Below are 27,993 nucleotides of genomic sequence, written 5' to 3'. Positions count from 1 at the left end.
CCTCATCATTGAAGCATTATGTTGCAGATTCAACCTGGGGTTTAATTACCGCTCTATCGTCGCTGTGGGTTAACTACAGCTAATATCAACTAGGACAAAGAAAGAATTCAGCAATCGCAGAGATAGTCGCCAATTTCTGCGCTAACTTCAGTTGGCGACCGCCAATAAACTAGAATGCCCGCCTAGGGCCTCAGCGAGGTAATGTGCAAGGGTGTTTGCCAATAAGGGAAAGGCCGACATTGAATCGACCCATCTAACGATTTGATCGTTGGATCCTTCTTCCTCATAGAATGGTCCTCCAAGATCGTTAGAATATTAATGGCTTTGCCTGGTTTCGCTAGGATAGCACCCGCCCGCCTTGTGACCGTGCGGGATTCCTCGTCCTTTCCCTTCCTTCCCTATCCACTCCCAGGAGGCGTCGTCGGGCTCTTATCGCGGTGGCGCCTCCTTCCTTTCTCCTTCTTGTCCTCTCCCTTCTGGGTGCAGAGGATAAAAGCCCGTGCTTATAGTCCCTGCCCCAGGAGTGTAAGCTTGCGAGCCCGCCCTGGAGTGAATTGACCCCCATCAGCATAGGTATCTTGAGATTACATGCAAGCATACAGGTGACATATTTCCTCTATTTTCCGGTTTCCATTGATAGTTATAATCTCTGCAATAAAGAAATGCATGAAAAATGTTGGATGACGGCACAAATATTTTGGGCCTTAACAACGTATGCACGTAGTGTTTACATAATCGAAATTAAGCACTATTAAACTCCTCATTAAACACCACGTTGCCCATAGTGGAATTTCGGAGTCGTAAGACTTATACGGCAATATGTGTGGTAAGTGTCGTAGCCAGCTTCATAATTAATAGCTTAAACAAGATGAAAGAGGTAATCATTCATGGGCGCACCCAGAATCAAAACTAGGGGGGGGGGGGGGGTGGCACAATTAGCTCTGGTCGTTCAAATTGTAACTTTTTTGCACAGAAAAGGTTAATGAAACCAAAATTTTAAGGAAATTATGAGAGCAATTCATTAGTTTTTATAATTATTTGATTGAAAAAAATATTTTTAATTTAGCTCCATGTCTTATACTAATATCATTTTTCTTCAAAAGGAAAATTTGTACAAAACTTTTGTTTTGAACTAAATTTATTTTCGCTTCTAGGGGGGGGGGGGTTGCAGTTACCACATTCATTATTGGCAGTTACCGTAATAGATGAATGGGTTTTAACCTAAAACACGTCGAAACACGAAAAGTGAACACAAAAAAAATCTATTACGAATTTATGGGAGCTACGATATTTTAGTATCTCCACCATGACTTGTTATGTCAATTGATCTTCGAGTTAGGAGTTAGGAATTAATCTTCGAGGAGACAATGGGGTACTGAAAAACCAGACAAAATTGTCATTTATCAACAGTTATGTCTGACTTCAATTTTTCCCGACGAATGGTGGCAGTAAATTCTTCACGGGATTTTATCACTATGACATCCCGAGAAGAATTCCCCACGATGACATCCCATGGCATACACCGCAAACTTAAGCATAAATCGGCCCTGATGACGATGGAAAATAATTCCATCGACGCAACGGCAGCGATGGAGATCGAGGGGTTAACCCGGATGAATTCCCGTGAAGAATTTTCTGCCAGTTGTAGGCATATTTATGATTTTTCACGATAGGTACGCGAGTGCTTATGAGCACTCTTCTAATTTTATTCTCATACATTAATCAAGATGAGCCAAGTTTCCTAATGAATATGAAATAAAAGTCATTAAAAATAAAATTTTATCTTCATAATAATGCACTTTAACTTTACATAAGAAAGTTTGATGGTTACTTCGCACTATTTAGAAATTATAGAGGTAGTAAATTTATGCCATTATCATGCTTTTTTTTTATAAAAATTTTGTTTTTCAATCTTGTATAAAGAATATAAAGGCCGCAACCGAGAATACGGGCGCTCCTCAAATTAAGGAAGTTAATTTAAACATTAAGGAACGGTATCTGAAATATTTGAAAGAATCATGGGTGATGGCATTGTCGTGATAATCCGTCGTCTTCGATATTTCTTTTAAATGCAATATATACATAATGAGGTATTTTTAATTAAAACCGCTTATGCGAACTTCACATCGATGAATGAATGCGATAAAAGTCCTGTACGAAATGTCAAAATAAGTGACAGAGATAGGGCGGCTTGAGATAAAGATAAAAGCAAGTTTGTTTCAATCCACAAAGTTTTATTTGCTTCTATCACTATCGAAACCACTACGTAAACCAACAGGTAGGAAGCCTTCTTGATTATGCCTGTAAAAGCTGTATGCCAATGCTTATTTGGATGTAAAACGATGGTGTAAAGAAGAAGGTTACTCGCGAATCCTTAAGACTTATCTGGACAAACGATTCCCATGACTTCATATAATTCGGCTGTAAAAGCAAATGCAGTCATAAAGTCATTTACTAAAGAAATTAAGGAATAGGAGTTCAATGCGTTTGGAGTTGCCGGGTGAACAAAAATCACATCTACAGGTATTGAATAATTGTCATTAGTATAGATAGAGAGTGAGTATATAGCTGAAATTTTTAGTTAATACACTCATTTTTCATTATTTGTACATCGCATTATTAAAAATATGCTCGGATCAACCTAATAAAATTACCTATGTGCTATTTTTGTTTTTTTTTCAGCCGAGATATTTGTGAAGAAACTTATCTTACGTAAGATATAAGTGAATTAAAAGAAATTTTATAATTTACAATTATACAATTCTACATCGATGAGTTTTGGTAATTCTGCCAAATGCCACAATTCACTCGGAAAAAAAGAGGAGAGCGCAGTATCCTAATTCACGTACCCGCAAGCATGTAAATAGGTACGTGAAGTAATATTAAGTAATCGTTATGCTATTGATGAATCAAAATAACAAGTTTCAAAATATTTAATGATTTACACATCACCATAAAGGAAATTAGCTTGCTGAGAACATTTTTGCGGTGATTTTTAATTAACAGTATAGAAATAGAAATAAACTAGCTGCCACAAAAATTGTCGCAAAACTTTGTAAATTACTGAAATCAATTCTGAATAGGGTGGTTTCCTATTTTTTTCATTGCCTAAATCGAAAGACTCCTGGAGTATGTATTTCACGCTTTTAGATTTTTAAATGACGATATGCATTTTTCGCCATTAAAAGAAAAGTGAAAAGTTTCAAGCGCGCGAAAACGCGACGGCTAAGTATGAAAGCTGGGAAAACCCCGTGTGACGTCATTCTGGTTCCAGCTGCCGCCGTGTGAGGCCATCTTAGTGCGACCCTATGAGCGCAAATACGATGCAGGCAGGTAGAAGAGTATTCTGCTAGCAGGTAGCGCTTAGCTTAAATAAGCATTATTAATACCCTATCAAACGAGGGAAACTTTCCGACTATAGGCAATTTTAATAGGTGATTATTAAGAAATGTTTCCCTGAGCTCTGTACCACATTCATGCATTGGTAATCTCAGACGATGTAAAACTCCTAAAACTCCCGACGACACCTCTAAGGAAGGGGTGGGTTTGGAAGGGAATCGTATAATTGGATAAGGAATCCCACACCGTCACAAAGGCGGGCGGGTCCGACTACTAGCGAAAGAATGATTTAATGTTTCTACAGAAAAGAAAGTGTTTCCTCTGAGGAAGGAAATTTCTACGATTTTTCGTAGATATTATGACTCTACAGAGAATGAGGGCTCAGGGGAGCCCTTCGAGGATACAACCACCGGGGCCGGGAACCAAGTCCGTGACTTATACGCCCGATCACCCGGGGATGGGCTGGGGAGGAAGGAAAAAGGAAAGAGGCGCCGCCGCGATAGGAGCCCAACGACGCCTCCGGGGTAGGATAAGTTCGGAAGGCTTGGGACGGGGAAAAACATCTCAACGCTATAGACGAAGAGGGCCCAACTAAATAGCGAAACCAGGCAAAGTCATTAATGTTCTAGCGATTTTTGACGATTAGTCGATGAGGAATAAAAATCCATCGATCAAATCGCTAGATGATTATGAGTCTACAATTGGAATAGCTTCTTTATCAATGAAAGGCCTTGCGACATGGAGCATGGTAAGAAAAATGGCCGGTCATTTTCATTTATCAACCAGCCAATCCATTGGGTAATCAGCCATGCCGTTTTTCGGTTCGAAAGATTCACCTTCAATAAAAAATTATTCCAGTGAAAACTTCCTCATGATAGTTAATTACATAACAAACTGGTTGGACTTCATTTACTTAATGCAAGTGGTAAGATAGAGAAATTTTTGCTTGATTTAGCTTTATCCTAAACAACTAATAAATGTGCCGAAATCTTTATGATTCACCCTATACTTATTACTTCTGTTTGCAAGGAAAACTCCCTAATCCAGTTGACTTGTAAAACTTAAAGAGAAAATGCTCAATAACGTCTTAGAGTAAAATTGAGAAGAATGGAACACAGTCTATCGGATTAATCTTAAAGAAATGAACAGTCGGTAGTAGTCCTATGCGCTCCAATCATGAGTTGATTTCAAATATTACAAAAGAGGACTCCTTAGTTGGTAATTAAATAGCATTCTGTCAACAAACACGCATTTAAACGGTTCTACAAAAGTCGCTGCTTGCGACGCTGACGTCGGACCGATCCGAATTTTACGAGGAAACAAGGCATAATTTGGGCTGTTAAACGAAATTTTGGTATACTCGAGTTGATATTATCTTATCAAAAATTTTCCAGTGGTATTCTTAGTAACTTAAAATTCTCAATTACAGATAATGTGGACAATTGGATCACAGCGCTACGAACGTTTATGAAAACCGATTAAAAAGCGAGTGAACTGGTAGCATAAATGAAGCTTCTGAAGTGTCCTAGGTTGTGTCATACAAAAATAATGGCAGCGGTGGGATTCGAACCCACGCCTCCGAAGAGACTGGTGCCTTAAACCAGCGCCTTAGACCGCTCGGCCACGCTACCGCTTACGAGAAAAAAAAAAATAAAATCTAAAAAATAATCAATGTTCCTTCGATAGATAGGTACTCTAGTCGATCACCAGGCTTATTGTGGATTGTAGATATATTGTGCTCTCCAGCATTGCGATTTCCAGTCAATGAAGAGGACCATTACTTTTGATTGGGTACGGGGGTCCACAGTAAAAATTCGATGGCTGCGGTGTCGCGGTGTAATTTTATCGGCGCGTGTCCGCGTCCACGCCGGCGGTATCCACAAAGAGCGTACCGCGGATCAAAACTAGGGGGGGAGGGGGCAAGCCATGGTCGTTCAAGCTGTAACATTTTACATTTTAGCACGGAAAAGGTTAATGAAACCAACATTTTAAAGCAATTATAACACCGATTTACTAGGTTTTAAAAGCATTTGCTTAAAAAAACATTTTTGTTACATTTCTTAAACTAATATTAAAGAAAAATTGTTGAAAACTTTAGATTCAATTAAGTCTGATTATCCTCAAAGACTTAAGCGATTTATGCTTCTAGGAGTGAGGGGGCAGCTGCCCCCTCGCTGGGTACGCCCATGGTCTCTAACGCTTAAATTGGTCTCTAACATTTAAAAAATTTATGTCTGAGAATTGAGAAGTGCAAACCTAAATAAATCGAGTATTTTTTCTAGCTTCAAGTGTATTCCGGGATATATATTGTACTATCTTATTTTCATGTGCGTCGGCTGACTCAACTACCTTGTCAACTCTGCTCTGGACATGGTGGGCGAAGAGGGGCTTAAATTTCTTATCATAATGATGATGATGGCCGCGCAATCAAATTCGACGAAACACCCATCAATATTTTTCGAATGATCAACTTTTCTATGGTCTTCTTTCCTATGGTTTTCTTTTCTATTCAATTATCTACGATCATCTTCGCGATGGGACGTTTATGAAAACCAATTAAAAAGCCAGTGATTTAGCAGTGTAAACCTAGTTTCTGATTGGTCTACCTGCTTCATGTAGCACCCTCGGGTCGGTCAATGGTTGAGTAAACAAAAATAATGGCAGCGGTGGGATTCGAACCCACGCCTCCGAGGAGACGTGCCTTAAACCAGCGCCTTAGACCTCTCGGCCACGCTACCGCTTGATGAAAATTATAACATGATGTCTTCAGATTATCTTTCTCCTGGCTCTAATTAATTGAATGCCCTTAGTCATCTCCTCGAAATAGATCCGAGGAAAACGCATTTTTTATGTGCTTTGGGAAGATTATATTGCAAGGTAGAATCATCAATGGAAACTAGTAATTTTCGTCCTATGGGACTGAAGAATCAATCTGGCAACGCAGAAGTCAAATAAAAGCGTTCAACAAAAATACTGATTTAATGCGATAACCGCGGACCAATCGATGATATTCTATTCGGGAATCATTCTTTAGGAACATCGGTGTACAAATTATGTCGAAAAAATCCACTCGACTTCATGAACCAAACCTCATCTGACCATTCTTATTAATAGCAAGAAATTTCAAATGAGAAAACGTACGAAAAATTGTAGAAAAGAATCTAAGTCTTAGATACCCACAGAAGTGAGAAACTTGGAACTTAGATTTCATGATCACATAGCAGGATTTTTTGTTTCTCTTTGAGCGTGTCAAGAGGCCTGCCCACTCGGAGGAATGCCCAACCAGAGAAGTTGTATGACGTGTCCTTAAAAACGGCAATGAGAAAACGACGCAAATGACGCGTTGAACGCAACCGAAAGTAGTATCATGGCGTTTAGGGGCATGAAATGCATCTAAGTACTAACTTTGGTCGCAATCCGTGCAGCCGTATGGAAACGCATAGCGGACAAACAAACGGACATCCTCCTTTGTATACATGTAAGTAGATAGCGGAAAAGATAGAAGGGCAAGGGGGGCAAGGCACTTGCTCGAATCCTCCTCTGCAAAACAAGCTCGCCGCTAGCCTGGACCAAACAACCTCCTACTCCATGGGGAATCTCTGGGGGAGGGCGGCCTCCGCAGGCGAAAGGTCAGACAGACGTGGCGGGGCGCTGTGTGTCAGCGGTGGGAGAAGAAAGACCGGGGGAGAGCGGCGGCTGGTTCGCCGGCAGGCCGAGGCGGGGACGCAGTGGGGACCAGGGAAGCATAAGGGCGGAGAAGGTGGCGCTGTGCCGACGACAGGGAGAGTAGGAGGTAGTTGGGTGGGTGAGTGCCCTCTCCCTTCATCTCCACCACCCCCATTCAGTGGTCTGCAGACGGAGGGGGCCGCCGGATTATCCAGAGGGGACCGGGGAGGTGTTTTATATGAACGTAAAGGAGGGGAGAGCCATCTAGGGGGACTAACGAAAGATACATTGGGATGTGGGAACTTTAAATTTGGGGGAGGGTTGATTATAAGAATGGCGGATGTATATGAAAGCCAGTAAGTAAGTAAGTGTAACTATTTTTTTCACAAATGTACTTACGTACAGAGCCCCTCATCTTCGTAATATGCCCGCTGATACTGTTTTGCCTACACTCTCTATGTCTAATATTCAAAATGTAACTTTCAAATCCGATTTAAAACTAATGCATAGCATTATAAACGCTGTCATAGACTGTCCCGATCTCATCTCCAATTTAATATTTATACCCACTCACGCGCATTCACTCCTCCATATGCCCATTCCCAGATTTTCACTAACCAAACGTTCCCTCCTCTTCCGCCTCTCTTCCCTCATAAGTTCTCTTCCAAACCACATTGACCCGTTCTCTTTGCCTAACCACACTTTTAACAGCCGCGCTCTTTCCTATATTAATAGAAACTCCAAGGGTCAATATGATGAGATTCAATGCCTTTTTATTTATTTAAATTCATTATGTTTGTACTCTTTGTTTGTTATATTGTGCCACTGTAAACTGGCAATTATTCTGTATGTGGACAACTTGATAAATAAATAAATAAAAATAAATAAAGTACATGGATAAAGTTAGCAATGAGTCATCAGTACAGACAACTTAGCGTGGGATTTCCAGTAACCATAACACAATGGCTGCGTCCATAGGAAAAATTAGCCTGATAAAACTAGCGCCAACATTAGTCTGGGGTTTCGTCAATTTTGAATCAACAGAGAAATGCGCGTTAAAATTTGATATTATCTTCCTCGGTGGCGGCGGGGTAACGTCCTCGCCTGCCCAACAAGAGGTCGCGAGATCGAGTCCCGCCTGGGTAGGTTTTCCCTGTCCATGGCATGGTTGTTCGTGTACGTTTACTTGTTAAGCTTGTTGAATTCCCCAATGTAAAATGCCCAATGTGAGCTGTATTCGGTGGTTTGAGAATAAATAAAAATTAAAAAATAAATAAAAATAAAATAAGATATGGGCATTCTCGTATCCATTTTTTTCGTGCGATTTACAACCTTATTTTGCTAGTTCTAACGGTGAATAATGGAAAAAGACACCAGAAAATGAAAAATAACAGGAATATGATATATACTTGAGAAGTAAACCTTAGAAAAGACGTTGATGAGGCTGAAAGAGCTAATCTCAATACCTTTTGTTTGTCTTGTTGTCATAGTTCTATGGAGGAATGATGAGTCCAGTCAACGATATTTTTTTCATAATCGCCCCAAAGCAATTAATCTAATTTTCCGTTAAGCGTTAGTATGTATTTATTGGTAATTATTTCTGTAAACCGGCCTTAAGTAAGCATTTTGAAGAGAAGTAACCTAGTAATAGAATAGTTGACTTTAGGTCATGAAGACGTGTGAAATAGAAAGAGTACTTTGAAAGTAAATTATTATTGAGTTTGCTACGGGACAAGAGGATAATAAATAACGAAGATTATTCTTTGAGTAATTAGTTCAAAGTACACTTATTGGCAGTCAATGATAATTTCATACAATCATAGAGCAATAGTAAAATAATCACATCTGCACTGAATATGTCAGGAACACTGTATCGCCTTGCAGAATGTACTGTTGCTGGAAACCGTTTTGGAGTAGCCCAGCTCGTTGAATTCCCATAATTTTGCTCTCATCGGAACTACACGACGAAAATCCAAGCTCTTCGAAGAATAATTTAATATTATGAGTTAATTTTTCTCTATCACATACATCACGGTAGCGTGGCCGAGCGGTCTAAGGCGCTGGTTTAAGGCACCAGTCTCTTCGGAGGCGTGGGTTCGAATCCCACCGCTGCCATCTTTTTTCATTCTCTTCTGCGCTAAGCACCTTTCGAAAATCCTTTCCTATGCAAAGAATTCGTCACCATATCCTTTGTGGATTCATAATGCCGGAACTGATTTAATTTCTAATTTAAGTTGAAGAAATTTATCTTGAAATTCTTTGCTTTGATGGAACTATAGCATGTTCTCAATCGGAACATCTGTTTCATGTTCCGGTTAACGTTAACTAGATATTATAAAACCTTAACGATGATATTCCTTCATACCGAGTATTTCTTTCTGTATATATCTCACTTAAACCATGTTTGGTCAATTCAGTCATTATGATGACTTTGTTAGTTGTAAGTGCCTTCTATCTTAAAATACCCAATTACCATGTATCGTGTTAGGGGCGAAGCATTTTTGATTTTCGCATTTGCGATTAGCGTTGGTAAAATATGGTCGCGTTCCAGGTAGGAGGTTCACCATAAGCAAGGTAAGAGATTAATTTCAACTCCAATCCTTTCCACCCAGCATTCTCAATACTGCATTCTTAAGACATGCTAACTGCCTGTTTCAGCGAAAAATATGATCGTCAACCTCCAAAACCACCGAAACGGCCGCGTCGCACTCTGTGACCCGGATTCGTATTTTAATTCATTGGGGAAAAATAATAATTAATATCGTTAGATTAGGTGGCCGTAGAGCTCAAAGACCTATTTATGTCCCTGTAGATGAGTATTTGGGGTCAAAAATCTACAATTGTTTGCCAAAATTATTATAGGAGATATTTCATGGAGGTAATTTTGCAAACCATATTCCTTCATTAAAATTTTTAAAATTGAATTTCATTTCCTGTGTTTTCTCTTTATAAAATTGTAGCATATTTCTTATGTAAAAAAAGTTAACAAAAAGATTTTGCTGTTCAATTTTCTGCACGGGATTACGATTATTTTCTGAAGGTGATCCCATTAACAGGGCAAAGCCTCAGGGTTCACCTTAAGCTCCACTCTGTATTTGTATCTCGATTGTTGTAAAAACATTTTATGGAGCAATAAAATGTAATTCTTCCCGTTATATATTTCTCTGGAAATGCGTTATTGATGCGCACGTTACGGGATTAAGTAGTATAGAACTATAGGATAACGATACATCTGTGTCATAAAATACCACAAACGTTTTATGTCTCGCCTCTCTCCTTGATACTGGCTAGAACTCATTGGGTATATAAATAATGGTCGATTTTTAATATTATAAACTATATTTTTGGAGGGTTGTCATTATTTACAATGTATACATGATCCCAACATTCTCTTTTTGCACGTGAGCGAGATGCAGCACCGAAGCATCGTAAGTGGTCGGTATATGTGAGGCATAAATAAAAAGAGGATGCAGTCGGAAAAACGCCCTTTGAAGTGAGGCTAAAGGCATACAATGTTACTGCTCACGCATCCCCATATATCACATGGTCATTTCGTAGAAAAGATGGACTGAAGTACATAGTAATTTTAAATAAGAGTAGTTTCTATAAATGTATCATTAAGGCAGCTGTCGTTGTAGCGGGTAAGCGGGAAAAAAAACACGCCTTCATTGGATAGCAATATCGGTTTAGTGGACGAGTATATTCGCAGAAAGATTGACTCACCATTGACTTTCGTTTCCCTTTGTTCTGGAGCCACGTCTTTGATGCCGTTCCGTGATTCCGTTTTTTATTCTAATGATAAGAAATCCTACCACTCGGCACCTAAATCTTGTTTGCAACACTTTTACTTGGATTTATTTGGGAGTTAAAACTAAAAGTGAAGAGTGTGAGCTTTTACTAATTTACTCCGCTTTAAGGTGTCAACAACACCTTAACGCGGATAAATTGACTGGGAATTATAATTAATAAAGAAAGGCTGATCTTAATAATAATTCTGGGCGAAAGCTTGATTGAGATGAGTATTTCTTTGCTAATGATAAAGAGCAGTGAATATACGCCGCTCTTAGGGTTTTTGAACTATTATACTTCACTCTTAGTTTTAACTCCTATGTCCTGCCAAGGAAATGATAAAATATATCAAAAGTCCTCGCAAATTGATTCCATGCATTTTTTGCATCGTAATCCGTAATTTCAAGTACGCTTCTTGTCTGCGTCTGGGTCACAATAAGCCAAATAAATCGGAATCAAGTTGTTTTGAAAGGATGTTGCAATGATACGATGGCGTCAACGGCTCAGTGTCAAATTCTTGTGACTGTTCATTTCAGACCTAACGACTAGGTGGTATTTTCTCAAACGCGAAGCGACGCCCCGTGATAATGGTGTTGAATGTGACAGGATGCGCAATCGGTTGATGGGGATTACTCACCGGAATGCGGTAATGAGTCAACCTCAAGGGCGATAATCCACGCCCGTCGACCGCAAGAAGCCAGTGGAGACCTCTATCTTTCTCCGTATCTTATCAGCGAGTGCGAGGAAGTGACTTGAAGTCGGAAAACACGCGTCGCGTCAGAGGCAGTTGCGAATTGATAAGCATGCACTCCATGGAGATAACAGTGGAATACACATTATGCGCAGTCAAAAGTTTTTGGATAGTTTGTGGCGCCACTTCCACTTCTCAAACAAATTTAGTCTACCGAACTTCTGTTGTTGTCATTCACAAATATTTCGTTTGCGCGTGAAGATACAAATTCGTCATTCTGTTTAGATTTATGTTTTATTTGCCAATAATTTCGTGTGCAGTTTTGGAATATGCATCACTAAGAGTGGAATATGCATTATATACAGTCATAAGTTTTAGGATAGTTTGTGGAGCCACTTCTACGTCTCAAACAAATTTAGTCTCCTGTTGTTGTCATTGGCTACGATTCGCAAATATTTCGTTTGCGCGTGAAGATATATGCAGTTGTTGGGAGAAGTTACTTTATTATTACAAATTCATCATTCTATTTAGATTTGTGTTGGATTTACTAATTATTTCGTGTGCAGTTTTTGAATATGCATTAATAAGAGTGGAATATGCATTACGTGCAATCAAAAGTTTTAGGATAGTTTGTGGCGCCACTTTCTCAAACAAATTTAGTCTCCTGAACTCCTGTTGTTGTCATTCACAAATATTTCGTTTGCGCGTGAAAATATATGCAGTTGTTGGGCGAACTTACTTTATTATTACAAAATCATCATTCTATTTAGATTTATGTTGGATTTACTAGTTATTTCGTGTGCAGTTTTGGAATCGGGCACGAGTTGACGATTCCTTTTTATGAGTGGCTACATTTTAAAGATTAGGGATTTGCAAAAGAGGGTAGCGCTGCGGTAAATGGTGGATACAAAGCTGGTGTTGGAGTTGAAGTGCACTTAAACTTAAATGGCGCAAGGAGTAAAAAATTTCATTTTCGCATTTAAAATTTATTATTCTCATTACCAATACCGTATTACAAATTCAATATCATAAAAAGTATAAGTTAAAAAGCAATCGCAGCGAATTTACGATAGCTAGAAACCTGCAGACAAATGCAAATGGAGGGAACGAGCTAAAAAAATATATCTATGCCCCAAATGGGGTAACAAAAGGATTTAGGGAAAATAAATTTCCTTGAGAAGCAGATGTGGCGCCACAAATTTTTCCCTAAAACTTTTGAACGTGACTGAACCTCCAGTGTGTTATAGAGTAGAATCGCAGTGTTGAACACGAATATTACTTCAGAACATTCTTCAGTCGGCTACGTTGTCAACGGCCGTACATTTTAAAGGATTTGCAGAAATGAACACTCTGATGATGACCCAATTGCGCGGAGAAATAAACTATAATTTGGGGTATTAACCGTGATTTACGCATGAAATAACACAATGAAAAACTTTTCAAAGCATTTCCTCGCGTGAAAAAACTCTAACGAATAAATGGATCGCCCCGCGCTCATTGCCGTACTGCGGACATTTTTGAAAACCGAGGATACAGCTAGCGAAAATGGCGGCATAAATAAATCTGCTGAGAGACGGACTGCGGCCGACTCCATGAATTCCGCATGGAATGAAATGTGGAAGAACTGGATTTTAGGTCAAATTAGTGCTAATACTGGTAGAAGGCGGGTCGTAAACAAAAGCTCGGCCAACATAAAGCTCAGAGATTAGATAAACAAAAGCACTCAAATGTGGCTGCGTTGTGCCCAAGAGCTGAGGCCAACATTAAAATACTGAACTCCATGAAACATGAATTACCATGGGAAAAATTCGCATTGTACTTAGAAAATACGTATATTTGCTTCGCATTTGTAGCTGTACCTTGTTTAATTCCCATGGTAATATATATGAACCTCACCGTCGTTTACGCGGCAGGATTGAAATATTTCGATTGGGAGGAAAAAACGTTTACAAATTTAATACTTTTTAATATTTTTTTGAAGTACTTATGCGTAAATAATGGAAATAAAATATTTCCATTCGAAATAAACAACATGAAAACAAAACAAACAAATAGGGATAGAAGAATCAAAAGAAATGGGATTCCTGAATCCCTGATGACGATGTTCATCGCGAGTTGTTGATCGAAACGTTGGAAGGAGATATTGAGGACGTGACCCGGTGCGAAACCCGAGAAAACTTTACTGCAATTGTTCGCCGGGGAAAAAAACAAAAATTATAACAACTGAATGCATGTAATGCTGACTTCATTAACTGCTTTGTAATACCACATTGTCCAAACTGTCCTCAGGTAAAATATACAAAAACGGAAAATTCATTGAATAAAACCGGGTTTACGTGCCCCTATAAAGATCAAATAAAGAAAATGTATTTATAGCGAGCAATAGGGTAGTTTCCTTCATCAAAGAAAACGAAAGGCATTGATTGCGATTCGTTACACACCATTAGTGTATTCATAATTCACAAATTATTTGGTTTTTGAAATACCGGTTTAGACGAATGGCAAGGGTCAAATTTTATCCTCATTTGAAAAAGGCCAGATTGGCGCCCATGCGATTCCACTCCACATGACGTCACAGGGACCTAGTTTCTACACGAGAGGATAGGAGTTATATATCGTCTGAGGTTACTAATGCATGCATGAGGCACAGAGCTCAGGGAAACATGTCTTAATAATCACCTATTAAAACTGGCTAAGTTCGGAAAGTTTTCTTCGTTTGATAAGGTAATAATAAACCTTTTTTAAGCCAAGCGCTACCATCCAGCAAGGTACTCAGCTATCCGCTAGCATCCTGCGACGTATCAGCGCTAAGCCTCGCCTCAAGGTCACCTCACCGGGCGGGAGGGGGAACCAGAAATATGACGTACGGAGATATTTCCCGGCATTCATACTTAAGCGTCGCGTTTTCGCGCGCTTGAAAATTTTCACTTTTCATTTAATCGCGAAAAATAGATGTTGTCATTTAAAAATCTAAAAGCGTGAAATACGTACTCCAGGAGTAATAATCTTTCGATTAAAGCAATAAAAAAATAATAGGAAACCACCCTATTGTATTACTTATTTTTTTAATTTTACTGATTTTTTCGTAATTCATTGTAATAAGCCAAAAATTATTAAAGTCAGAAAAGCCGCTCTTGATTTATAAATGGCATAACCAAACTGTTCATTGATTAGTCGGGTCAGCTAATTTCTAGTAAAAAAATAATTTTGTATATGAAAAAGATAGCATTGTTTCAGCACCAGAAGGTATCCAGCCAGCATTAACGAGGACGAAAGGAAAAAAAAAGCATTCGCTGTAGTTGATGCCGCAGATGGGACATTATCCTACTCTTTTATTACCATGCACTATATGGTGAAAAAATTGCAACTCATGCATTACTGTGAACCCATAATTTTTTGACGTTTTGGGACAACACAAAATTCCTATATCATCGTCGCATTGCACACGAATAGCCCGACTTTTAATTATTTCTTCGATTAATGTATGATGTAAATGGGTTGAAAATTCTTGCAGAGACTCTTAGAGAAGAACCGAGAGAAGTAGGTTTGGAAAATAGTGAAGAAAAGACAAAATACTTAATAGTAGGACGACACTTAGAAGATTTTGATAACTCCTTAAAAGTAAGAGATCAGATACACATTTGAAAGGGCGACAGAGTTTACATACTTAAGAATGACCGTAGAACAGGAAAATAGAGAGGAAGTAGAAATAAATGCCAGATTATTACTAGGGATTAATTTTTACTGATCTTAGATCTTTGTTGAAAAGTGGGGTGTTGTCAAGGAAAACAAAATCAAAACTATACAACGCTATAACGCAGCCGGTAGTACTCCACGGATCTGAAACTTGGATTTGACTAAGAATCAAGAGAAGTAAATAATAGTATTTGAAAACAAACTATTAAGAACCATCATACGGCAACAGTATTGGCGTAACAATATATCTTTGATATAATCAATCAATAGAGACACATATCTGCTATTTCAGTGTAAAAGAGTATATAAAGCGGGTATAAATGTGAACAATGCCAAAGACAAATTTTACCACGATTTCTAAAAGGCGCTGTTGCATAAGAATTTCAAATATGAAAATAGCTCGTAGTAAATTGATCTGCTTTGCTTAAAATAGAACTAAGAGTAAAGTTCCACGAATTCATCACGAGGAAATCGCAAAAATCGGTAAGTACCAAATAAAAATAATTATGATCCGTCATTTTGAAGTATGATTCCTTCTGTAGGCCTTATACCGGTCCTTCTAGCATTAAATATACTGCAGAGGTAGCTACGTGGGTGAATTAACTGCTTACACCTATGGTTGAAATAAGTTTGAAGGTACAAGTAGATAGATAAGGTAATACCTACGGAGATTAAATAGGTAATCTAAGATAGCTATTTTTATATCTGCGGATTAAAAAAATAAATACCATTTTCTAATTGCGGCGAGAGTGGAAGTCGTAAAATCGTTGTAATACTCGTGAAGTAGACTATACTACACATTCCTGCGGATTCCTATAGAGTGGTTCATTGACCTCTAACTCATTTTAGGCAAGAACTTTGGAAGAGGCTAGCTCTCTGTCCGGATGGCGCTCAGTGGTCTAGACACTCATAAAATCCGGTTGCATATAGCTGATATCTCCATTTAATGAAACAAGGAATATCGTGCTTGGAATTTATCAAGCTTCATTTTTGTTGGCAAATTTGGTTAAAAATATTCTAAACTTGATAGACTTCCGCGGTGACATAATTTCAGCATTCCCCATACACAATATCAGATTTTTATTTTTCGTTTTTTTTATTTTCTTAAGTTCTGAGGTTGAATTCGTAATCAGAAAAACCTATAAATACTTTACCACGGTTTCGATAGGATACCTTTCCGCTCTTTTCGGCATTTTGAACCATTGTGCATTCTGGACATTTGTCTCCCCAGAGGACAATCACCGAAGCGTTTCGTCTCCTCGGCGACCCCGGGCGCCTATTATACCCATCCAACCTTCGTCTTTGCTCGCACCTCACGCGTGCCAACGGTCGTGACTGTAGCGATAGCAAATGCGAGTCTTTTGTGGGAGCTGCCCCGCCGTACACATCACACTCCGACATGCGTGTCTCACTATGAGACTCCGACCGAATTCCAATTCAATTTGGGATATACTAGGCGTGGGTACCTGCAAAAATTTCCCCAGTTTATAGGAGTGACGTCATTTTTTTTTTCGAATTTAGGCAAAATTCACGTCCAAAACTTGACTGTTCCGGCCAGTACAGCTTATGGCTTACCACAAAGCTGCACCAACCTAAGAAACATGACGTATACGGGCCAAGTATATGACCATTTTATTTGCTCTTAAATTTTTTTTACCAATATAAGCTACGCTTTCAGTTTAACAATGTTTTTTGAACATAAACCTCTATGTTTAAAGGCCTCAAACAGAAAACCTGTCATTTAATCCATGGCTCACAAGATTGCCAAGTGAGTGAGTGAGTTTCCAAAATTTTCGACTACAGATATGACGTTTAGGTTGAATTTCATACAATTTTTTAATGTTAACTTTCGGCTTATATTTAAAATATAGTTTTTCAAAATTAAAGTTTGAGTTACATCTTTTTTAGTATTCCTGCCCCTTCAATGTATCAATTACGCATACAATGCAATGCACTAATTGTAAGTCAAAAATGAAGCTTTTCGTCGATACATTTCATCCTCCATTCCGCTGCCATATCGATTCCTCCAACCTTCCTAGAGACGCAATGATTCCTTAAGCAACTCATAAATATACTAAGATAGTCATAAATGTACTAATCACTATCTTTGTGCATAATTTTTATGCTTAAGATCGAATTGCACCATAATTTTTTCCAACGCTGTCGAGAGATAGCTCCAGCGATCACTCCAATGATGGCGGAAAAATTACCGTTTCGCGCGATCATTTTCCGCGGTGGATTGAGGGATGGAAATGCCATCCCTTTATCCATCACTCGGCACGTAATTTTTTCCGTCGCTAAAACCATCGCTGGAACCGTCCTTCAGCCAATAAGAACGCACGGCCGTAAACAGCGATTGTTACACCACGCTTGAATATTAATTAAAAGATTGTCGTGACGGAATAAGCGATGGAAAGAGGGACGGTGTAAAAGAGTGTTACTCAGAAAATGATAGGTTGAGCGATCATTTTTTGTCCCTGAAAAGCTATCGCTGGAGCTATCATCCTAAGGGACGGAAAAATGACAGAGTGATTCAGGCATTTTACTCCAGAACAACGTAACGCTAAGCGATATACTTTGGTTTGTACATTGTCCATTGACCGTCGCACCGGTACACGAGCGCAATGGTGGTGGCACTTAGAATTTCCATTCCGGATTCTCAGTAAGTATTCCCCAAAGACGTACATGAGGCAGCAAATGGCACATACTGAGGTGGTGCACCTGCATTGGTATTCGGTCTCCGTATAGTCGTTATGATCTCGTGGATGACGGGAAACAGAAGCGGAGGGGAGGTGAAAGAGGAAGGGAAAGATAATGGATTACATCTACATTCCACCCCGCAAGCCGTCTAAAAGGCGTGTGGCAGGGGATGTTAGGACACCAGCCATTTGAGCACGAAAAGGAAATGCTCTAACGAAATTACTTCTGGAATTTATTAAAGTCCTTTATGGTTCGTGGGAAAAAGGAATTCGCACATTTATCCGTTCGGCAAAAATTCTCTCTTAATTTATCGCTTCTGTCGGGCCTGTAAATATAGTAGGGCTCTAATATTATGTTCTCCGAGTCGCTCTTAGAGCGATCCATACTAAATTGTTCAAACAATCTAAGCCTAGCGCGGGAGATTAGTGGATATAGGAGACAAGGGAGGGGGAATGCAGGAGAGATGAAAGAGACGATGAAGGAACTGTCGGCATTCGCTAAATTTTGCAGTCAAAAAACGTTCAACTGATATCTATTACAAATTATTTTATACAGAAAAGGAGAAATTTACCATAAAGAAATCATATCGCTCACCTCTCTTCATCCTTAATAATAATATTTTGCAATCGTGTGCGTGAATGTGTACAAAATCATTTGTTCCGAATCTTATACGGAAACGCGCGCTCTCTGTCTGAGGTTATCGTACAAATATCGGACACCCTAGAAGCGCTCCACACTTCAGTCTGCCCTGAAGACGCCTTCAGCACAGTATGTGAAACGTCGCCATCAAAACGACAAGGCGAACGGAATCTGGAAATCCACCCTACTGCGAACCTGAATGCCGCGAAAGCTTACATCAGAAACGATGCGGCCAAACAGGCGCGCAGCTAGGATTTAAGGTTAGGGGGGGTTTTAGGGGCGACTAATATTTGGGGTATGGAATACGGAAGGTGATTGCGCCCTCCACGAGAAAATTTTTAAAACAAATGGTTCAAAATGGTGAGTTTTACGGCTTTCTGAGGGATATTTTATTAATCCTTACACTATTCTATAAGTAGTATTTATCCAATTGTATTTTTATCCCCCAAAACCTCCCCTCGCAGCGACACTGTGGCTAAATAGATGATGTCGCATCTTAACGAAACCGGTCGTATGAAATGGAACATTTGAAATTAAGTTATTTTATTTAAAATGATGTAATTTTACCAACTGAAACTATTGCTTATATTCCCATATCTATGTAGTTGCCGCCAAATTTTCGATTTTTCAAACTTTTCTCAGGAGGGCCGTCTTCTGAGCCACCACCTCAACCAGTTACCCCGTAGCTACGCCGATGGACCCATCACTGTAGTGGTGAGGGGCACGCCACAATGGCCGCCTCGATCACGCGTGACTGCGGACGGATGGTGAGTGCTTGGCTCTCTCAAGGCTGTCAGTCCTCGCTTTCCAATTCCCTCGGCGCAGACGGGTGGTCGGCCTCGACTCAAAAGGGAGCGCGTGACAAGACGCCATGCGGATGTCGTGCCCGTCTTACTCAACCGTTTGCAGACCGCAGAGCCATCTGTTGAGGGGCTAACGAGTGATGGCTCACGAGGGGAAAACTATTAGCTATGTCCCAACTCGTTAGGCATTTGGAACCATGAATTTGAGCGACTGAATCTTGGGTAGCCAACACAAAAAAGTATCATAAATTGGTACATCCTAACGCAGGTGTTGCCATCTACTGGGCACGATACCTACTAATGAAAAAGAAGATAAGTTTGGAATGAATCGAACAAGTTATGAAGGAAGCCCTTCACATTGCATTTATCACTTTGTCTTTTCCTGTTTTGCTAGTGTTACTTAAAAAAATGGTCCGCTAAATACTAGAATATTTACACAATACGGATTATTATTCTCTTGTAAATTTATAGAACGCTAATTTGTGGCCGAGTAGCCAACGAGTGAGTATGTTTCAAATTTTCGTTAAATAATTTGTGTATTGAGATAACGAAATAAAATATGTCCTCTCACTTTCACACAATTCTATAACGTTCTTGTTAACGTTCTCGTGCAATTGTCTTCTGACCTAAGTGATTTTGAGCTTTGGCTGTCGGAGAAAAGCATTTTCTCATCCTTAAAGTAAGTTAGGCAACCTTTTTGTTTTAGTGATAGATAATGTTGGGGTATTTATTTATTCGTAACTTTAAGTCAATAATTAGTTTTTCACGTTTATTTTGTAGGGTTACCTCATTTTGCCCCGAGATCTTGGTGTGTAGGTATTCAATTTTATGTGGGTAGTAGTTCATAGAGGATAATATTTCAATTTGCACAATACGGATAACTGACATTCTCTTTTATATACACACTTTTTAAATTTCCTCATTTGTTTTAGCAAATGTTCTCATTTTTTTTTAGCAATTTACTCTCTAGTCTTGTATTTCAAGGGTCAGGTTTATTCCTTCTCTTTTCTTATTCCAACGAATTTCTCCGTCATGCCAACACTCCTTGTAACGATATTTCATTCTTATTAACGAAACAAAAAATTACCAAGCACTCGAACAAACCAAAAACTCTCACCACTAATTATAAACAAAATATTTTCCCTCATTGGCAGCCATCTTACACTTCCTTAGAATTCTTCCTAAAGACGCTTTCCACGCTTTGAATCATGGGAAAAGGATGTACTCGTCGATGCCCAAATCTGGCGGCCATGAAAGGTTCTTCAGTTCGCTCTCTTATGCTGTCTAACGTGTTGGAACACCCTTACAAGATGGCGTCCTGCTCAAATCATCCAGGGATTTAGGTATATAAATGGTGAATTGGGACACAGCTTATATGATCATGAACCGAAGGCCTGGTCAAGATGCGATTCCTCATAAAAGATAAATTTTTAGAGTGAGAGTCGACACTAAATATTATCCAAATAAAGTCATCTGTGCGTTGAAATAAACCATTTGCTGCACAGTATGATGTCCCTCAACAGACGTCACATGATCAGTCTCAACATCTCCTTCAACGTCTGAGCGGCGAACATTAAAAATTTCATCCTGGTCGCGAAATGTATGCATGTATGTTACATATCGCGAAATTTATGCTTGTGTGTATTTATGTTGTACCCACATAAAGGCGTTATTCGGATAAATAATGAAACATAATGGTCTAATTATCGTTTGCAAGGTGAAAGGGATGGGTGCCGAAGAAGTTCCTATAATTAGATACGCAGAACTAGCGACGAAGGATGAAAAGTAGAATAAATGAATTATGTTATGAAATGAATTATGAAATACGAAAGTATAAGGTTAAAAGAGAGTCGAGTGAAGAGGTGTGTCAAATCAATATCAGGGTTGATTGGAGTGTGAAAAAAAACGTTAATTTTGTCAAGCAAAGTTGCCTAAAAAATGCAATATTTTTTTTTAAAGTCTCTCAAAGGTCCTTCAGGTACTTTCTTCAGGATGTTGTTTAATTTAATTAATTGACGAAAAAAAGAGCTCAAAGACGCAGGCTCTTCAGAATCCGAGGATTCTATGAATTTAATGAATGGAAAAATAGTTATTTGCTATTTTTTACATCATAAATTTGTTGAAAAATGATAAAAGAGCGGTTCTATGAAAGAGGTAACGTAAATTATTCTTTCCTGAGATCTCTGGATACATAATACATTTTGACATGTTACTACAATGAGATTTCAATTAATGGTATTTATTTTGTGCTTGGCTTCAAAGCCGTAAATCATGGTCCTTTATTGTTGCAATTTTTGTAACCTATACAATTACTTTTTTTCGACGAAATAGACTTTTCTCTTGTAAATTCTCAACATAGTGATCCTCCAAATTAACGTGACGGTTGTAGCTAATATGCGAGCCAAATTAAGTTTATGTAGTTTAAAAACTTACAAACATCATGGTTATAACCAGTGGCGAAACTATGTGGGGGGATGAGGGGATAGATCCCCTCCTAAAGCCTCCGAGAAATTTTTAAAAAATATTGGCAACTATTGTCTAGTTTTGACATATAATAACTGCATCTGCTTAAAGTTCAATTTTTAGTTCCAAATGATGTAAAATGTATTTCCAGGCATGTTATTTTTAAAAATGTTTTACAAATTTTGCCTGGGGGGAGGGATCGCCACCCCAGGCCACCCCGTCCCCCAAAGCATATCCCTAGTTACGCCACTGGTTATCACGACAGTGAAGGCGACCGTTATGCTAGTAAATTTTCTGCTGCCGACATAAAAAAGTTGTTTTTTTTTTGTAAAATGGAACGGACTTTTACCTGGTGAAAATTTATTGTCAACGGTAACTCATATAGAACTAACGAGTAATTGTAAAAACATCTAAGCTGCTAAATGTTTCTTCAAATTCATATGCCTTACGTAGACTTTTTCCTTCGATGTCAGACGTAGGTTGTCCGTTATATATCCCAGTAGCAGTGTATTTCAATGCGTTTCAGCAATTTATTTATTAAAAATATTGATAGGTGACACTATGCTTGCCCAATAGCGAATGGTTATAGCTTAAATATCAGAGGAAGTGAATTGAGCATAATAAAAGTAAATAAGACATTCAGAAGATGAAGCAGTTGGTTAAGGAAAAATTTCAACAGATTTTGCAATAAATAGCGTGTTCAAAACCCTTTTTTTATTTACCGATGATGTCCTCAGCGAGAATACTTAAATTTCACTCACCCAGCCCAAATCTCTCTCAATGTCTGGCTGTGAGCATCTAGAGGAACACCGGGAATCATATTTTTCGTGGGAAATCGCATGACCAGCTGTGCGTCATGGTAAATTAGTCAGTCTAGAAAAAAAAAAGGTTTGCTGCAACTTTTAACTTTATCGTCTCTCCAAAATTCAATCAGACATTAAGGTCTTTGCGGTTTTCAGTCCGCAGTTCAAGAACCATTTTTACCTATTTTTATTGCTTTCGCGGAGGTCTGTATATAACCATGAGCTTTCTGATCGAATATATTTATCACCTAGTGCAGAGCCTAATCGCCTAAAAATTTCCATTTACCTACTTCATTTATATAGCTGAATATTAAGTCGAGGGAATATGAGAGAATGTTTTATGGAGAATTTGATACCGGATAAACGAGGGACTATGGATCTCACACTCACGATCACACCAAGAACCAATTTGCATGGATCTATGGTCCCATTTTCGTGGTCCAGGAAAAGTCTTTTTTATCAGTAAAACTTCCGAAACTCGGAAAAAGGACGGAAAAAGTCCCAAAATTTCTTTAACAAAAGTTTCTACAATATTGTTTATTTTATAATTGAAAAAGATTTACATTTATAATTGCAAAGTCCCATTTTCACAAAAAGTCGAGAGACATTTTATACAAAGAATAATGATAAAATGCACAAAAAATGAACCCAGAGACAAAAATGATATGCGCCATAACAGACACCAAATCGATGTCGAATTAGCAGTCCAACACATGTCTTTTTATCATCATCTAGAGTCACTAGGAGCAGTTTAAATCAAGTTAAATCATGAAAATAGTTAATGCACACTCTTATCAGAGTTTGTCGTCGCTTAATAAGGAGAGACGTCAGGGTAATGGTTAAGATTTTATGTCAACCTCTCATCTGCCGGCTGCCATTGAAAAACTCATTGATGTTATTTTCGGAGTCATGGAGATTTCCGAAAATTATCCGTGTAAATACCGTCTGCAATGCACTGTTCTCCATATTCCTCGATACATAGTTTTAGTGATTCTAGCAAATGCCTTGAATTATCTTTGTACGCATGTCCTGTACGATTTTTAGAAAGCAAAATCTGCCTTTTCGAAATGTTCATGTTGATTGATATAATCAATGACATTAATAGCATACTAATACATAAGAAAAAATATTGAGCATTATTTTTTAAGAGACATATTTAAATTTTATTTTTTATTTGATTTCGATTAAAGCTGCTTTTTTACGACGAATTTTTACCAACTATCCGTTGCAAATTTACCCTCCCTTTTTCGTCCGGGTCTATGCCATCCAAAGCGCTCGCTAACCGAAATAAATGTTTTAAAATATCAAATTAATAACTATTTTCGTAAATATATAATTAGTCTACTCATAATCATGAATTAAAGAGCAAGAACACGGTCGAAATGGCGATTTCGTCGGATGCACGAATCGGAAAATAACGATTTTTTTACAGTAGCATCAATGAATAAAATACCAAAGAACAAGGTAAAATAAAATGTACGTGACCTTTTAAAAAATCCTTGAGCCACAACGCATATAAAAAAAATGTTCATATCTTAATCTCTTTTGTAGCCACAAAGCCATAAATACGATGCATCTATATATATCTAAAATTCCGTTATTTACACCACAATAGTTTGAATAACACCGTATGATGTAAAAAGGAGGTTAGATATAAAGTGATTTGTTTTAAAATCGAATGAGCGGTCTTCAAGATACTGGTCTTCAAACTCGGGTGGAAGAATTTTACAATGGATAGTAAGGTATTTTTCCTAAGTTTTATTTTTGCTATTAAACTCATACCTTGGTACGCAATATACATGTATATTGATAAAACTGCTCATGTGTCCTACTTGTAATTAATATCAAGAAGCCTCTAAGTATATGTTCTTCAAGTTTGCAACGATTCACAAATTACCTAATGAAGCTCTAGAGTGGGGGACTTACAAGGGGAGACCACGAAAGTTGCTCCGCCTTTTTCAATGCCGTATTTTTTATGGCCTTCGGAATGGTGAACACATCCCTGAACTAGTAGTGGTTCCGTTGAATGGGCCTTAGTTTGGCTGTAATTAATTAATTTTCATGCGGTACTTTTCACAAGCCACGTATAATTTCATGATATCGCACCTTCCCTCAGGAGGGTCAGGTGGGGTAGTGGTTAGCGCCTACGGCTACCACCCGTGGGACCGGGATTCAAGGCTCCGTGGTGGCTATATTTTTTCTTGTCTCCATTGTGATCACACGCCGTCAACTTTTTCATTAATTTTAATTGCGACAAGCATAGACATAAGACTATTTTTTTATCACCATAATGACGTTTAGGTATTTAAGCAGTGTCATTTTCAACGCGGAGAAGTGAAGGCTCCACTTTCTACACAAAAACATAACGAAAGATTAACGGGGGGCTAAAACAGGGGCTTTTTTTTGGAAGAAATGACATTTGTTGGTGCATATCTTGTTATTATATTGGAAGGGCTACGGAAGATTTTGGGAAGCGGTGCGATATCATGATCATAGCGGTGCGAAATTATACGTGGCTTGTGAAAAGTACCACATGAAAATTAATTAATTACAGCCAAACTAAGGCCCATTCAACGGAACCACTACTAGTTCAGGGATGTGTTCACCATTCCGAAGGCCATAAAATATACGGCATTGAAAAAGGCGGAGCAACTTTCGTGGTCTCCCCTTGTTAGTCGCGTGAAACCCCATGATGAATGAAGTGAGAATGCATCGGCTAATTGAAGTTTCATAGACATTTAACAGATTTAAACCTTTCTTCAGTCATTATTAACCCTAACACGGGCAACATATTTTTCTGACGTAATCGGGCAAGGTGAGTCCAATGGACTCTTTTAACTTATGCTTTTAATTTAAAGTATTAAACAGTGACAAAATATGACTTTTCACATCAATTTGTACATATTGTGCACTATAGCATCATTTAACAAAAAATTGATTATTCTTTGTTTAACAAAAGTTTTACATTACTTGTTAATTTCATACATAGTCAAACAGCGAGTAGGTACAGTAGACTCATTTGACTAATTCTTTCTGTTTTCACAACATAAAAACGCAAAATATTTATCGTTACATGTACATAGTGATAATTTTACATTATTTTGACAATTCGAACCAAATATTTGTAAAATGCAGATTACTTTTTACATTTCGTGCAAACAGACTCACCTTGCCCGGATTTGTGGGAATTCAGTGAAAAAAAATTATTTCCATGTTAATTTCATTCCGATAGAAATTTGAATTACTCTAATTTATAGGAAATATACAATTAGAAGAAGTAAAAAAATTTACAACATGCTGACATTCCAATAACATAATAAAATTCTCAAAAATGTGATGCGTTGAGTCCACCTTGCCCGTATTAGGGTTAAAGTGACATTAAAAATATGGAAATGCTATTAAACATAAAAGAATTCGATTATTTTTATTTCGCCTGAATAGGGTGGTTTCCTATTATTTTTTTATTGCCTAAATCGAAAGATTATTACTCCTGGAGTACGTATTTCACGCTTTTAGATTTTTAAATGACGATATCTATTTTTCGCGATTTAATGAAAAGTGAAAATTTTCAAGCGCGCGAAAACGTGACGGGTAAGTATGAATGCCGGGAAAAAGTCCGTGTGACGTCGTTCTGGTACCCGCTGCCGCAACTGAGGTGACCTTGGGGCGAGGCTCTGAGCGCTAATACGACGCAGGATGCTAGCAGGTAGCAGAGTGTCATGCTAGCTGGTAGCGATTGGCTTAAATAAGGGTTATAAATACCTTATCAAACGAAGAAAACTTTCCGAACTTAGTCAGTTTTAATAGGTGATTATGAAGACACGTTTACCTGAGCTCTGTGTCTCATGTATGCATTGGTAACCTCAGACGATGTAAAACTCCTATCTACTCGTATAGAAACTAGGTCCCTGTGACGTCACGTGGAGTGGCATCGCATGGGTGCCAATCTGGCCTTTTTCAAATGAGGATAAAATTGACCATTAACATTCGTCTAAAATGGGATTTATAAAACGAAATAATTTGTATAATATGAATACACTAATGGTGGGTAACTAATCGCAATCAATGCCTTTCGTTTTCTTTGATGAAGGAAACTACCCTAATATGCTCGTTCATGCCAATTTTGTGTTTCAAAACTGCTTAATAATGCAAGAATTTCATCGAATGGTGAAACTAAAATGTGTTTTGCGGCAGAAAATGATTTTCTACAAAGTCACGCGCTTGAATCTCATTGGCAACTTTGGTCTCAGTGGAGAAAATCGTGACATGTCTTGCCCCGGTATATAATCGCGTTGCAAAATTTTCATTTTATAGCGTTTAGGCATCCTCAAGGACATCGTTGAGAAATTGCCCCGTCCGCTCGTTTCATTACTTATCACTGGGAGGTCACTGGGATGCTCTTCGTGCTGTTTGAATTTCCAATTGGTTACGCAAGCGAGCATTCTCAGGACCTGTTTTTCCATCATGCGACGTTTGAAAAAAATAAGATTAAATCGATGAGAATTCGCCAGACCATCATCACCATTGATGAAATAACACACGCAAGATGGCTTTTGAAATTGAGCGCCATTAACTGGAAGGTAACTCCTTGCTATTAGGAGCACACTCATACGAAGACTACAAAATGATTACACCAAGGGAGAACTCATTAGGAGGAAGAAGAATTGGATGCTATGCAGTAAAATGGCTTACAGAATATACAAAAGAAAGCGGCTCCTAGAAAGTGCATCTAGCCGTGATTAATATCTCGTTCAAGAAACAAAATTAATTCTTTGTGCAAGTAGCGTAAGACTGCAAATATTTTTACCATATGGAAACTTTATGCAGCGTTCATAATTTTTTATCGCTATTTAAAAAAGTTTACTCTATTTAAAAGTGAGTAATTTTTTCAAATAATTTAGGCAGTTTGCAATACAATGTATCGTTCCTCCTACGATTTTTATTTCATTCAAATTAATGTTTACATTTTTGATATGTAGTCGTTTTAACCTGTTTTTGTGGAGAAAATGTTTTCTGTTGCAATGCAAACTTATTATTTGCTCATGCCTAATTGTAATTTTACCATTACTTTGTTCACATTGCTGAGTGAGTAAAACATTTGATAATTCAATCACGGTATGAAAAAATATTTATAATATCATTATCTGCTTTTATAAATTATAAGCATTGCATTTTTATTTTTTCTTGGAATTTGAGTAACCATTCTTTCCATTATGGCTTTGAAATATATTATCCTGCGGGGTTTGCAGCGTTACTTACCCATTTCGGTCTGATGGTGGAAAACTTAACCGAAACATCGGGAATAAAATTATGTTCCATTGTTGATCAAACTGCAGTGGGAATTCTATAACGAATAATCTTCCACTTTCCAAGCTAATATCTATCTTTGCCGTACAATAAATTT

At 38.2% G+C, this 27,993-nt stretch overlaps 2 non-coding genes across 2 annotated transcripts; one reads left to right on the top strand and one right to left on the bottom strand.

Annotated features, from left to right (window-relative positions):
• Positions 1 to 4,888: 4,888 nt before the first annotated feature.
• Trnal-aag lies at positions 4,889 to 4,970 on the bottom strand. The gene has a single exon. It is a non-coding gene; the product is annotated as a tRNA-Leu (tRNA).
• A 4,068-nt stretch (positions 4,971 to 9,038) lies between these two features.
• Positions 9,039 to 9,120, top strand: Trnal-aag. The gene has a single exon. It is a non-coding gene; the product is annotated as a tRNA-Leu (tRNA).
• Positions 9,121 to 27,993: the final 18,873 nt, after the last annotated feature.

The sequence above is a fragment of the Ischnura elegans genome, chromosome 4 (assembly GCF_921293095.1).
Source record: "Ischnura elegans chromosome 4, ioIscEleg1.1, whole genome shotgun sequence".
Lineage (NCBI taxonomy): Eukaryota > Metazoa > Arthropoda > Insecta > Odonata > Coenagrionidae > Ischnura > Ischnura elegans.
This window is presented reverse-complemented; position numbering and strand designations above follow the sequence as displayed.